Below are 14,023 nucleotides of genomic sequence, written 5' to 3'. Positions count from 1 at the left end.
TGTGATTGTCTCCACTCCCCGCCAGGTGTCGCCCATCTTCCCAATGATCCCCTGTGTATTTATACCTGTGTTCTGTTTGTTGCCGGTTCATCTAGTTTGTCAAGCTTACCAGCGGTTTTCCTGTCAACTCCTGGTTGCCTATCCTGACCCTGTACCTGCCCGCCTGACTTCTCTGCCTGTCCCTGTCCTGTACCTCTGCCTTACCCTGGATTTTAGACCCCTGCCTGCCTTGACCTGTCTTTGCCTGTCCCTGTTTGCTCCAATAAACAGTGTTACTTCGACAGTCTGCATCTGGGTCTTACCTTGATCCCTGACACTACTAACATGATATAGAATGAGTCTGCTACATTTAGAAACAACAATATCCTTCCTGTTCCAAAGATGTATTGAAAATTAAAATGACAAGTTATACTTGGTAAAACTGTACATAACATTAAGATATCTGTCAACAAGGTGAGTACTGTCTTTTTCACGTATATCACCTGAAATGACAATGTATTCTTGTCTTGCTTTACAGTATATGGTAATATTCCACTACTTTAGTATAACCCGCAGTCAGTAATATACAATTCCGATTGTCATTTTGAATGGCCGTAAACCATACAAAATGCTGGATTATACAGCTAAATTTAACATTTTGACTTCACTGTCCAAATACATATGGCGTTGAATGTTCACAGTGAAAATTATTAGCTATTATGGTTGAAGCATCAATTACTCATTATCATGGAGGTAACTATCATGTCATATAGAATATGTGACTGCACGGTACTGGCACTAGTTCATGTTACATGGTGTATTTGAATAACTGTAGGAAAAGTGTTAGGGTAAGCATGTGAACCTGACATGAAACATTGTTTTCTTATCAAAGAGTGCTCAAGATGATGTCTAATGCGGTTACATGTATGCTGAATGATTTTCAAAAAACGATAAGCCTTACACCCTAATTCCAAAATAATCAATAAATGCAGACCAAATGTTTTATTGAATACAGACATCATTGGTCGTGTTCATCAATGCCTCATACTACAATAATGTTTCAGCGGACACCAAGCATTGCGCAGAACAAGGGGTCCAGTTCAATCAGATGGGTTTTAATTAGCAAACATGAAGCAGCTCATTTCCTCAGCACCATGGCTATGACTTCCCAGTCCTTCTTTGCTCTCTCGCGAATCACCTTCACTGTTTCCATTTCAAGTTCATTGAGAACTTCCCATTGCAGAAGCCTGTCCAATAAACTGTCGAGCACAGGTCCTGACACCTGATTGACAAATTCTGTCCTCACAGAACGCAGCCTCTCTGTCGAACCCGTCTGACTAGTCTCAGCCTGAGGCCTTCCCACTAACACAGAACCTGTGAGTCGGATAAAAATTAAGACATATTCACCTGTGTGTAATACATATTCACCTGTGTGGGAATGGTGGTTGGACGGATTTACGGACTCCCTTCTCAAATACAAGAGGTCCGTCCTTGAAGTCTGTAACCCTGCTGGGTTTCATCCTTCCCCTCTAAACAAGGTTGGATATAGACCTGGGGCAGAGGGAGTACCTGGCAAACAGTGGCATGAATCAGATTTGGATACACCTTGTTGACAGACTAACTTCAAGGTTTTACCTGGCAGACACACAAGCCCGGTCCACACCTTCGTCCACACCTCTCTATCAAGCCCTCTTTTCAGAAGCCTTATTAGCTCCATACCCTTTGTATCTGCATTCAGCAACACCTGAAAAGGTTGGATGGTAGTTTGGACCATAGTGGCAGACATATAGAACAATGATGGGGGGAGGAAATACCAACTTGTATTTTCTGCAGTACATTCTGCAATTGAGATACAAACTATAGAGCAAAATAATGTCAACTAGATCAAATGACATAAGGGCATCAGCTTAGCATCCTATTTTCCCCACCCCACAGAATGCCTTTTCACATTTTGTAAATGTCCATATGTCGTTCTGGGCACGTGCGACACGAAAACCTGCAGCATTGGAACGTCTTGAACATGGAATCAGTTCCCCGCTCGTCTAGATCATTAGACAAATGCTTATTGGTTTAGTTTGTGAGATAATTTAGAAAAACTTGCCATCAATTTAAGAAGCTCTCTTGCTAACATCTAGCCTACTGCATACAATGTCATAATACTAATTTGATGTAATTTTGCCCAGTGACCAGTCTTGGAAATCCCAGGGGGGGGGGGGGATGTCTGATTCTCTTATACATTTTGAAAGGGGAGGGTCCTCTTTAGACAGACAACTCTCCCACCAAAATCACGAGTTTGGGTAGGAGGGCCAAGCCTGAAAAATCTAACTCTTTCCGTACCCTGAAAGCAGACATGCCAGAACATTGAGATTCAAAACCAAAGTTTGCAGGAAAAACTTTTGCAGTGGTTTTAGTGAAGGTAGATGACGCAACCTTGACACTTGCACTCATTAAAAATAACCTCTGCGTTCTCCATCTCGCTAGCTAGCTAGTACTTTGTGTCTGGCGGGATGTTTAAAGCTAGGGCAACAAGCAGATACGACGTTGACGTCACCAGATAAGGCGATAAAGCACATCCCATTTCCGACCCCTCCTCTCTGTCCCTATTAACGCAGGTACTTGTACAGACGTGGATGTTGGAACATTGGTACATTGTGTGAGGCAACCCGTCTGTCTATAGAGACTACATAGAGACAGGTAATAGATGAGGCTGATTTGAACTTGACTATCTTCCATAGCTGCGCACCTTACAGAATGAGTGACCATTTAGAAAAGTGCACTTAACATGAGGTAATTATTGTCATGGAATATCCAGTATGTAGCATCAGCGTACAGCTGTTACTCTGATCATGATGTGACATTATTAGCATGCAACACCTATCAGAGTCTTCAGTCTTCAGACTGTATGTTTCCCCTCGAGTGAGAATGCAGCCCGAACAGAGCTGTACGCAATTGTTCCCTGTCTGTTGCCGCTTCAACCTGCAACAGAATAAGAAGTGATTATCAATGAGCGTACTCACACTGAAAACTCAATGCACACCTGGCTGCCTGTGGTAGAAAAACAGTTACCCACCAATCATCAGAGGGGATTTTTTTTACCCGTTCAAGTGGCACATGATGGCAGGACGATCACATTGATAACTGATTGGAGTGATCGGAAAGGCAACACCTGCCCCTTGATCGAGAGCAGGGCTTCCCGTATGTACTTTCTGACAAGGCCCCATAAGGAGAGGTTGCTGGTGTTTACCACTGTGTGTGTGTGTAGAATGCAGGAGATTCTCGTCCCGTTGGACAGCCTTGTACAGCACCTCCCCCTCCATCAGAAACACCTGCCCTGTCAAATGGCACTGGAACAGACCGACATCGGAGCACTAGAGCCTGGATAATAATCCTTACAATAATTCAAAACATCCTCTGAATCAAATGTAACAATGTTATCAGCAATAAATAGTCACCTGTATGAGGTTTCTGTAAATTCTGCCGTTGTTTCAGGCGTTCAATTTGTTACAATTACTGGGGTCTGGAATGCAGAAAGAAAATACAATGAAACCAGCATTCTTATAGAAAGACCACCTTTAATCTGCACTGCAAAGGTAAGAATCTCTGGATTAACTATTTTGTGCAAGTTTTAAATTGACACAATACCTGTTAGCAAAGGTGTCAGCTAGAGATGATGTGCAGGAGCTTGCAGGGATTTGTAGTTAGCATTCGAAATCTGAGAGTAAATGGAGCCGAATAGGTGCGGAATCTCAGGGGGCTCGTTTCAGCTAGTTGTATTTTGTTCTTGATACCATGTCTTGTTTTGAGGTGTTTTGACTTACTTCATGTCAATGCTAATATGGCAAAACATTTGCCAACCAACAACTGTAACGATGTATTTGAGAGACAAGTGCTCATTGTGCAAATGTATTTATGTTTTCAATAAACATTTGGAGTCTAAATATAGTTTACATGTTGTAAACAATATAAGCCAACCCTGTCTGTTTTGCCCCATAGTTGCGCACGTGTCGGTTTTGTTGCTAAACAACCAACCCTTCTATATGAAAGGAAAAGACAGCCACCGTCTATTTTTGATTATTATTTGGGATTGAGGCATAGAATCGGATCTAATCCTCAACTGAGGGATGTGCACTCGACATTACACAACATTTGAGGAGTAAAAACATTGGAGTGAACTATCACTTTAAAGGGATACTTCGCAATGAGGCCCTTAATCTACTTCCCCAGAGACAGATGAACTTGTGGATAGCAATTGTATGTCTCTGTGTCCAGTATTAAGGAAGTTAGAGGTAGTTTCGTGGGTCAATGCTATCTAGCATTAGCGCAATGGCTGGAAGTCTATGGGTAACTACCAGCATCCCTTTAAGTACTGAAAGACTAAAGTAATGATGATGTACTCTATTCACATGTTCATCCGGTGTAGATGTAGAGCAGTGTACAGATTCAGAGTTGAATGTGCTACTCCTGTATTGAGTTTTCAGTCAATAAGAGAACGGGGTTAGGGTAGAGAGAGTGAGTGAGACAACGATGTGATTATTACAGAGAATGTTTTGTGAGGGTGAAGCGGAGCCTCAGACAACAGTGCCTACCCCATGCAATCCAAGTTGGATGTTGCTCTAGTACGCTTTGATCCAGAGCAGTGCTCAAATGGCCCTGATGTGTGGGAGCTGTAGTTAGAGCGTAATACTCCAGGGGTAGGAACTATGTCAGATGTGCAGACAAAGTATGATTTGAACTGTACTCCTCCGGGGAAGGGGAAGATACTATGTCAGAAAGGCATGTTAGGCCTACTCACTCTTCTGCCTCCAGGGAGTATAAAAAGGTCATAGTCATCTAGTAAAGTTACTGCTGCTATTTACAGTGCCTTGCGAAAGTATTCGGCCCCCTTGAACTTTGCGACCTTTTGCCACATTTCAGGCTTCAAACATAAAGATATAAAACTGTATTTTTTTGTGAAGAATCAACAACAAGTGGGACACAATCATGAAGTGGAATGACATTTATTGGATATTTCAAACTTTTTTAACAAATCAAAAACTGAAAAATTGGGCGTGCAAAATTATTCAGCCCCCTTAAGTTAATACTTTGTAGCGCCACCTTTTGCTGCGATTACAGCTGTAAGTCGCTTGGGGTATGTCTCTATCAGTTTTGCACATCGAGAGACTGACATTTTTTCCCATTCCTCCTTGCAAAACAGCTCGAGCTCAGTGAGGTTGGATGGAGAGCATTTGTGAACAGCAATTTTCAGTTCTTTCCACAGATTCTCAATTGGATTCAGGTCTGGACTTTGACTTGGCTTTTGATTAGTCTAAATAAACAGTATGATCATAAGCACATCATTTGTGGGGCTCTTAGATATGAATCTTAATATAGCCTATAGCCTAAAATGAAATACATGAGGGCCAAAGCGAAAAATGAAAAACTGTTTTTTAGAAATGTTTTGCAAATGTATAAAAAAACTAAAAGGAAATACGTTATTTACGTCAGTATTTAGACCCTTCGCTTTGAATCGAAATTGAGTTCAGGTGCATCCTGTTTCCATTGATCATCCTTGAGATGTTCCTACAACTTGATTGGAGTCCACCTATGGGAAATTCAATTGATTGGACATGATTTGAAAAGGCACACAAGTGTCTATATAAGGTCCCACAGATGACAGTGCATGTCAGAGCAAAAACCAAGCCATGAGTTCGAAGGAACTGTCTGTAGAGCTCCAAGACAGGATTGTGCAGAGGCATAGATCTGGGGAAGGGTACCAAAACATTTCTGCAGCATTGAAGGTCCCTGAGACTGGCCTCCATCATTCTTAAATATAAGAAGTTTGAAACCACCAAGACTCTTCATAGAGCTGGCCGCCAGCTCAAACTGAGCCATCGGGGGAGAAAGGCCTTTGTCAGGGAGGTGACCAATGGTCACTCTGACAGAGCTCCATAGTTCCTCTGTGGAGATGAGAGAACTTCCCAGAAGGACAACCATCTCTGCAGCACTCCACCAATCAGGCCTTTATGGTAGAATGGCCAGACGGAAACCACTCCTCAGTAAAAGGCACATGACAGCCCACTTGAAGTTTGCCAAAAGGCACCTAAAGACTCTCAGACCACGAGAAACAAGATTCTCTGGTCTGATGAAACAAATATTGAACTCTTTGGCCTGAATGTCAAGCGTTACGTCTGGAGGAAACCTGGCACCATCCCTACGGTGAAGCATGGTGGTGGCAGCATCATGCTCTGGGGATGTTTTTCCGAGCAGGGACTGGGATACTAGTCAGGATCGAGGCAAAGATGAACGGAGCAAAGTACAGAGAGATCCTTGATGAAAACCTGCTTCAGAGCACTCAGGACCTCAGACTGACGCGAAGGTTCATCTTCCAACAGGACAATGACCCTAAGCACACAGCCCAGACAACGCAGGAGTGGCATCGGGACAAGTCTCTGAATGTCCTTGAGTGGCCCAGCCAGAGCCCGGACTTGAACCCAATCGAGACCTGAAAATAGCTGTGCAGGAATGCTCCCATCCAACCTGACAGAGGTAGAGAAGATCTGCAAAGAGGAATGGGAGAAACTCCCAAAAATACAGGTGTGCCAAGCTTGTAGCATCCTACCCAAGAAGACTCGAGGCCGTAATCGCTGCCAAAGGTGCTTCAACAAAGTACTGAGTAAACGGTCTGAATACTTATGTAAAGGTCATATTTAATTTTTTTCTACAGTTGCAAAATGTGTTTTTTATACTTTCCGAATGCACTGTATGTGTAGTAACTTTGTGATTATTACAATAGCAACATTGCTGCTACATAGGACTTTCATAATAATGAAGTTATTACATAAGTGCAATAAGGAAGTCACTATTCCACTTATTTACAGTAGTTACAAAAACTCTGCTCATTGCTAGGCAATTAAAATGAAATTGCCAACGTATTATGTAACAATGTGCTCATAAAATGTTGCTCCAAAAGTAATTGCAGTTTTATTACACAGGCAAAAGAGCAGTACTGTTAATGTTACTGAGAATACTAACAATAACAAATATAGCTATTAAGTGTTGAAAGGAAATTAAATATCCCAAAAGTGCCTTCTTGAATCAACGACAGCCAAGGGAAGTGGAAAATCATGTTAGTTTTGAGTAAACTATCCCTTTAAATACGCTATAGTGTTTGTTTGAAACAAGAACACTTACCCTCAGATGGACAAAGAGGTTTGAAGTTGTTTTAAGCACCCGACTTGCTGTTTGCAATGTCTGCAAACGGCTTTGAAATACTCTGCAGTATTTTCAGGTATCATACAATTAATTGCAGCTTTCAACCTTTTCAGTGACACGTTGACAGGGTCATTCAGTAGTTGAGCGTCACAACTTATTAATACTTATGTGTAGAAAATATCATTGGTTAATTGTTTTGACCAGAGTATGTACACATGGGGCAATGGACATTCAGGAGAATGGACATTTACAAAATGTTCAGATAGAAATGTATTGTGCAGTTCAAATATGACTGTCAGATTGATTGGAATAGTATCGGAGATTGTGTGTGCTCTATTCATTCAATTGTATTCTTCAATATGCCGTTTCAGATGCAGCCCTGCCGTTACTTGAAGGCAGCCAATCCAATAGTTTCTGAAAAGCAGATTCTCAGATCCGTATTTACATTTTTACATTTTGTTCCCTCTGGAAAATAGTTATTTTTCACAAATCATAGTTAAAACTATAGTTACCCCAGTGCTGGTACTGAACTTTACTCTACTGTTCTGTACTCTACTGAGCTCTACTGTGCTGTACTTTGATGTCCCAATATCTGAAACATAGACGTCTATGATTGGCTCAAATTCAGTCCTGTCGAACAAAATGTTGTCTTGTATGGTGGAGGAGCTCATTAAAATAATAGCCAGCGTGTTGAATAATAACCAAATATGCAGCGGAGGATATTGCATGTTTCTACATTTGTGCACCTATTTAGGATATATCACCATTAAGAGAATGATATTCATATCCATAATTATGCATGTCTGTGTAGTACAGATCAGGGACCCATGATGGAATTCTGTTATCGGGTGTAAATCCACTTCACTTACTGTGGTTCAATAACCAGAATCGTTTTTTTCAAACTCAAGGTGCCATGTCATTCCTTCTGCAGACATCTTTGAATCTTCATTCGAAGCAGATATTTTAGAGTTTTTGTAAAACGCTGTTGTAACGAGTGCGCTGAGAGTCAGGAAGCAAGTTCAGGAAGTGAGTGTTTTAGTAAATAAACGCAACTAAATACAAAAAAAGAAACACAAACAACGCACCGACATGACACTGGAACAGAAACAATAACGCCTGGGGAAGGAACCAAAGGGAGTGACATATATAGGGAAGGTAATCAGGGAAGTGATGAAGTCCAGGTGAGTCTGAAGATGAGTGTACCGATGGTGACAGGTGTGCGCCATAACGAGCAGCCTGGTGACCTGAAGGCCGGCGAGGGAGCACACGTGACAGTGAACGAAGGGAGATTTTACTGAAATGTTGTTACCAAACTTTGCATCTGCACAGTTCTTCCAGTAAATGTGTTTTTGAAAAAAATTCTGTGGAAATTGTTCAAAGTAGTCCTTGTGTACAGAGCTGTAATGGTTTGTTCAACATTTAAATCAGTCGTTTTTGTTTGGCATACATTTTAAGTGAAGAATCACAGTTTCGGAGCAAATCCGTTATCGTGGAATTGCCCCACAGTGAAACAGCATGGTGACAGAAGAAGAAGCCAGTCTGTACTTAGTGAGTGTTTGGGGAGTGTTTTTGGTGTGTGTTTGGGGAGAGCATGTATCAAGATAATGTATTGGGTGTGTGTGTGTGCGCATTCACATGTGTATGTACGTGCACGCCAGTGTGTACATACATGTGGGCGTGTATCTGTGTGTATGGCGGACTCACTGTTGTCGTAGATGGGCTGGGACACCACGGGCTCCAGAGGTCAGAGTTCCCCGGTAGGCAGAGTGATCGAGGCCTGGAAACACAGCCTCACTGCATTTAGGTCAAACTCCTCCCACACGTTCGCCTCAGGAACTGCAGCCAAAACACAACACAGTCAGACAAAGCCAATGGGTGTGGCATCTGAAATTAGCTATATGGCACTGGCTGTGTCCTTTAAGTTACGGTCAATGGAGGACAAAACATGATAAGCAAACAGGTAAACAAAGCATGAAAATGAGATTGGAGGAATCAATTACTTTATGTAACTGGCATAATATTATGACAGTGGACTGCCAAGTACGGAGTGTGTGTGTGCGTTTGCATGTACTCACTGTTGAAGGGGTTGTTTTTGGGTCTGCAGCCTACAGGAAACTGCCTCGTCCACATCCTTTTTCTTCACACACTGAATGCCCAGGTTCTGAAAACTGAGAGCAGACAGTAAGACAAGGGGTCAGAGTGAACATGTGAAATGTGAAAGTGAGACACTAAAGATATCGACACACAAGAGGGTGCTTATTCAACCATCCTCTGCTTCTGGCCTTTACAAACAAAGACTACACACACACATCCACGCCTTCCCACAGATGTCATCTATGTCCTCTATCAAGATGTTGGCAGGTGCACACTGCATCAAACAAACATTTTGTTACTTTGTATGTCATCACACATCCATACACACACACACACACACCCACACAAAGACCTCCCCTCACATGCAGACACACATGCGCGCCCAACACACACAGAGTGATAGAAATCTCCTTACCTTGGTTCAAAGGGGGCTGTTCCCATCCATATATTTCTATGGAGACATAGAAATGTATGGATGAATCGAAAATAGGTCAGTAAGGAGGATCAACCATAAACAAATACACTACATGGCCAAAAGTGTGTGGACATCTGCTCGTCGTCAAACATCAGGTGGACTCCAATCAAGTAGAAACATTCCAAGGATGATCAATGGAAACAGGATGCACCTGAGCTCAATAACGAGTCTCATAGCAAAGAGTCTAAATACTTATGTAAATAAGGTATTTATGTTAGGTACTTTTAATACATTTGCAAAAATGTCTAAAAACCTGTTTTTGTTATGTCATTATTGTATTTGACCAAAGTGTAATTAAAATGTATGTATTTCAGCAAACAAAGAAAGGTACACAGCTACACGGAACAAACACAGACACAATAAGGGTTTAAGAATGTACATTTTTACAAATGTCGACTGACAGTGACTCGATGAGGTCGGAGGTTCAGTCAACTCCATTGATGTGATGTACATCGAGGAGTTTAGAAAAACGTGGCTAATCTACAGTAAAACCATTGTCCTGGTTCATGGAAAAAGATTGGAAAGTTGTTTTAGATTGTTCATAGTCCCATGCCCCTCTCTTTCAAATTTGGAGTGGATCCCTTTTGTTTTAAATGGCCCATCTCTAATGGAAAAGGGATGCCTTCCATGTTTTAACACACCCAGCTTAGGCCAAACACCAGACAGGAAACTATGCTCCTTCCTTGATAGTCTATGGTCAATTCCGCTTCAACTGCAGATCAGAGCACTTGAAGGACACCACTGGGGGAAAAAGATTCAATATGCATGGTGTTTGAGCATCGACTTGAATGTTATTACATGACATTAAATATTTTATAAAGCTTTCATGATTGAAAGTCACCTTTGATGATTGCAGTCACCTTTGTCAATGATGTTCAACACCTAATAAAAGTGTGCAATAATTATATTTTAGACTCCCATTATTTCCTGTGTAAGCCAATGTAAAGAGTGCAGGAACCAATTGGCAATACATTTACAATTAGGATATATTGACAAGAGGTTCAAATGTGAAAGTGGGTGCTCATGCCCACTGTTACCAAAGAAGTATATTCAAAGCGAAAGCAAGGTAGATTCAGCAAAATGACAATGCCACGAGCAGCACTGCAGATATTGAGATGAGTGATATGCACGCCTTTGATTTGACAAGTCACACGTAGTATCTGCGCATGTGCACGGGTTTGCCTCCCTGCTGTTTGAGCCAGGGTCCGGTTTAATGCAGGAACTTACAGGGGCCCAAGCCCATACAGGGCCCAAGAGGCAGAAAAACAAAAACAAGACACAATCCTGCCATATGTTCAAAATACATCAGAGAGGATCATTTAGCCCACATAGGATCAATAGTTTCAACAACAACAAAAAACGGTGGATTGGAAAACAGTCACTGGATGGTTCGTCAATACCATTGAAACTATTTCTTTAAAGTTTTTTTCATACATTTGAATATTTGTAGCTCCTTTTTACGTTAACACCTGCAGTCAACTTGTGCAATACAGTGTTCTTCATTTCCCCTGTCACATAATTTTGCATTATGAAGTTTACCGGTAGTCCCCAGTTACATGGTGTTTGTTTACAAGCACACAACAACGAGAGACAGGAACCTTGTGAGTCACTCACTGTTGTGAAGCACACGCCAGGTGATCTAGTTACAGTATGGAATTCACAGCTAAATGTTTGCCAGTTAGATAAACTATAACTATTATGTCAACTTTCTAAAATGTGCTAAATGCTCTGAAGTTGTGCCTTCGGTTTGCTAATTTAGTAGCTAGTCAGCTCTCTAGCTAAGTGGTTAGCTTCTTCCAAAATAAAGCTTCACTTGGTATCAGCAGAGATTCCCCTCCTGGATCAAGAGCTTTGCTGTCTAATATTTGTTTTGTGCATGCAGCAAACGGTAAGTAGCATTTTTTTGTTACTTGTATACATTTATGAGCCGGGATGTCTGTAATGCAAATAGTTTAGGTCAGATCATTAGCATTTAGATCATTAGCATTTAGTTAGCATTCTCTATGGGATTTTACATATACTTGTTTGCAATGCTAACCTTCGGGTTACAGAGGCTCAGTGGGCCTATAATTTCTTAATCCGGCCCTGGTTACAGCGTGGTAGCCAGGGCACATCTTTTCATCTACATCACAATGCTGAGTGTACCGCTACAAACCTTTGTAGCTGAGGAGCACATTATTGTGCGACGCGCATGTGTTTCGCACCAATTTGGCTACAAAGTGTCCAGCTGGTCGACTGTCGACTTTCAATGATACAATTGTAACTTTTGAAGTCACACTGTTGCGCATCTGTATGTTGCGTAGCTGTACTAACATGTTATTAACCTAGCCTGTAAGCAAGCACAAAACCCATGTCGTCGTAGAATGATTTTTTAAATGAGTCATGACATAAATTGTAAACATTTAGGCATGGTACATACAGCTACATCTATATCAAATATGCATTGATTTGCATGACTTAAAGTTGCAATATCTAACTTTTTGGGCGACACGACCAAATTCACAGTGAAATATGAGTTATAGGTCCGAGCTGTAGGTATATCATTCTCATTAAAAGCAAGTCTAAGACGTGGTAGATCTGTTCTATGCGCACAATTTCTATGCTTCCTTTTCCTAAATTTAGTTTTTGCATCTTTTACTTTCGGTTTTGTACACCAGCTTCAAACAGCTCAAAATACAATGTGTTTGGTTATGGAAAATATATTTCACAGCAGTTTATATGGTACATTGATTATGTACACTCTACTAGCTTGTTTTGTCACAAAAACTGAAATTATAATTTTTGCGAGCAGGAAATAGTGGAGCGATTTCTGCAGAGTGCACTTTAATTTTGGGGACAACTTCTCAGCTGTTTTAGTGCCCTGGCTACCATGCTATAACCAGGGCCAGATTAAGAAACCATAGGCCCCGGGGCGTTGTTTTTTTTAATAGATTATATTTGGTTGTGATTTTTGCAAAATAACTATTTTGGATGCAGCTAGAATGCTAACGCTCATTGATATAGGCTGTAGCAAAAGCTAGCCATTTTACTGGTTGGAGTTTAAGTGTTTTTTTTACGTATAATGCAGTTGATTTGCGATGATGACACATATTATATTAAGCAGGACATTCATACGAGATAAAATCCAAATGTAATGTGAAATGCGCTCATAAACATATAAGAACGCCCCCTTGTTCTGCCGCCAATTTGCGCGCATCGCCCTCATGCGGCAATGTTTGCAATAACAGAAAAGGGTCGATGTTATCGCGACAACAGATTTAGCATTACCATCCCTCTGGTTTACCTTTCGGGTATGGGATGTCGCCTTCAGCGACGGGAGGCTAGCTTTCCCCCTTGTGCACAAACACGTTGCTTCACATGGGACTCCAAAATGCATTAACTCTTGAGGATCAGTGTAAACAAACCTACCATCCATTTCCGAAACCATCTTCGGCCACGGTGATTATTCAAATAGTATTTTCTCTGTAGGTTATTGGACCTTGAACACAGCAAGGTTTACATATTGCTCTTTTTACGTCCCTCGCACAACTTCTGCTGCGTCTCCAATGCAATTTGCCACCACCCCCTCAAATAGTGCGGAAATGCCCAAAGAACGAACATAAATGTATTGGTTTGGTAGCAGCCAGGTATTCAAAGTTAAAACACAGTCACTGCATGGGAAAGCATCAACTGAGTTCTAGTGCAATTTAAATGCGTATTTGTTGCCGATATGTTGCGCATAAAATGTACAAAGTAGGATATCTACAGTAAGCCTATTTCTATTCAATTGTAGGCCCAATCGATTATATTCTGTTGATATGCTCACACTGAGTAGATGGAGAATAGATCAAGAAAAGTAGAACTCAATGGCTTGGTAACCTACACAACTTGGCCAGTGGGCGGGCCTACAGGCATGTCGTTTTATAATTATGTTCTTGAAACAATTTGCCCCATAAAAAGGGTACATTCCTTATATATGTAGTTTGTTGTATACGTATGCTATATATAGAACATATATTGGTACTTTTTTAAAGAGAGGTAAAGGGTAAAAGCCACCAGTGTGCACATTTCCTACAGTGTGCGCTTGGATCATCCAGCGCGCAAAATGGCCAGAGGGGAGCACCAAAAACCAAGTTTAGTAGCAGGAGCTGACACTCTCAACTCCAAGATGAATAAAAATGTTTCAATCCAGAAGGAGTAAAAACTAGCCTGTCTGTAAGATGTTCAGTAATTTCAATCAATTACAATTTAAGTGCTTGTTTTATGGACAGTTGGACACATGCCATGAGTTAGGCCATTGTACAC

General features: G+C 41.3%; 1 long non-coding RNA gene across 3 annotated transcripts; it reads right to left on the bottom strand.

The window, feature by feature from the left end:
- Nucleotides 1-779: 779 nt before the first annotated feature.
- Nucleotides 780-13,428, bottom strand: LOC109906848 (uncharacterized). 3 transcript variants are annotated; one of them, XR_004203396.1, is made up of 6 exons: nt 13,148-13,428; nt 9,680-9,715; nt 9,246-9,338; nt 8,875-9,006; nt 3,224-3,496; nt 780-2,955 (listed from the first exon to the last, which is right to left on the bottom strand). It is a non-coding gene; the product is annotated as an uncharacterized LOC109906848 (long non-coding RNA). The 3 variants fall into 3 exon arrangements; XR_004203395.1 differs by having other exon boundaries at nt 780-3,323; nt 3,432-3,496; nt 13,148-13,424; XR_004203394.1 differs by having other exon boundaries at nt 780-3,496; nt 13,148-13,422.
- Between the last annotated feature and the right edge of the window lie 595 nt (nt 13,429-14,023).

This window comes from Oncorhynchus kisutch, linkage group LG16 (assembly GCF_002021735.2).
Source record: "Oncorhynchus kisutch isolate 150728-3 linkage group LG16, Okis_V2, whole genome shotgun sequence".
Taxonomy (NCBI): domain Eukaryota; kingdom Metazoa; phylum Chordata; class Actinopteri; order Salmoniformes; family Salmonidae; genus Oncorhynchus; species Oncorhynchus kisutch.
The sequence above is the reverse complement of the archived record's forward strand: the minus strand, read 5'-3'. Positions and strand labels throughout refer to the sequence as shown.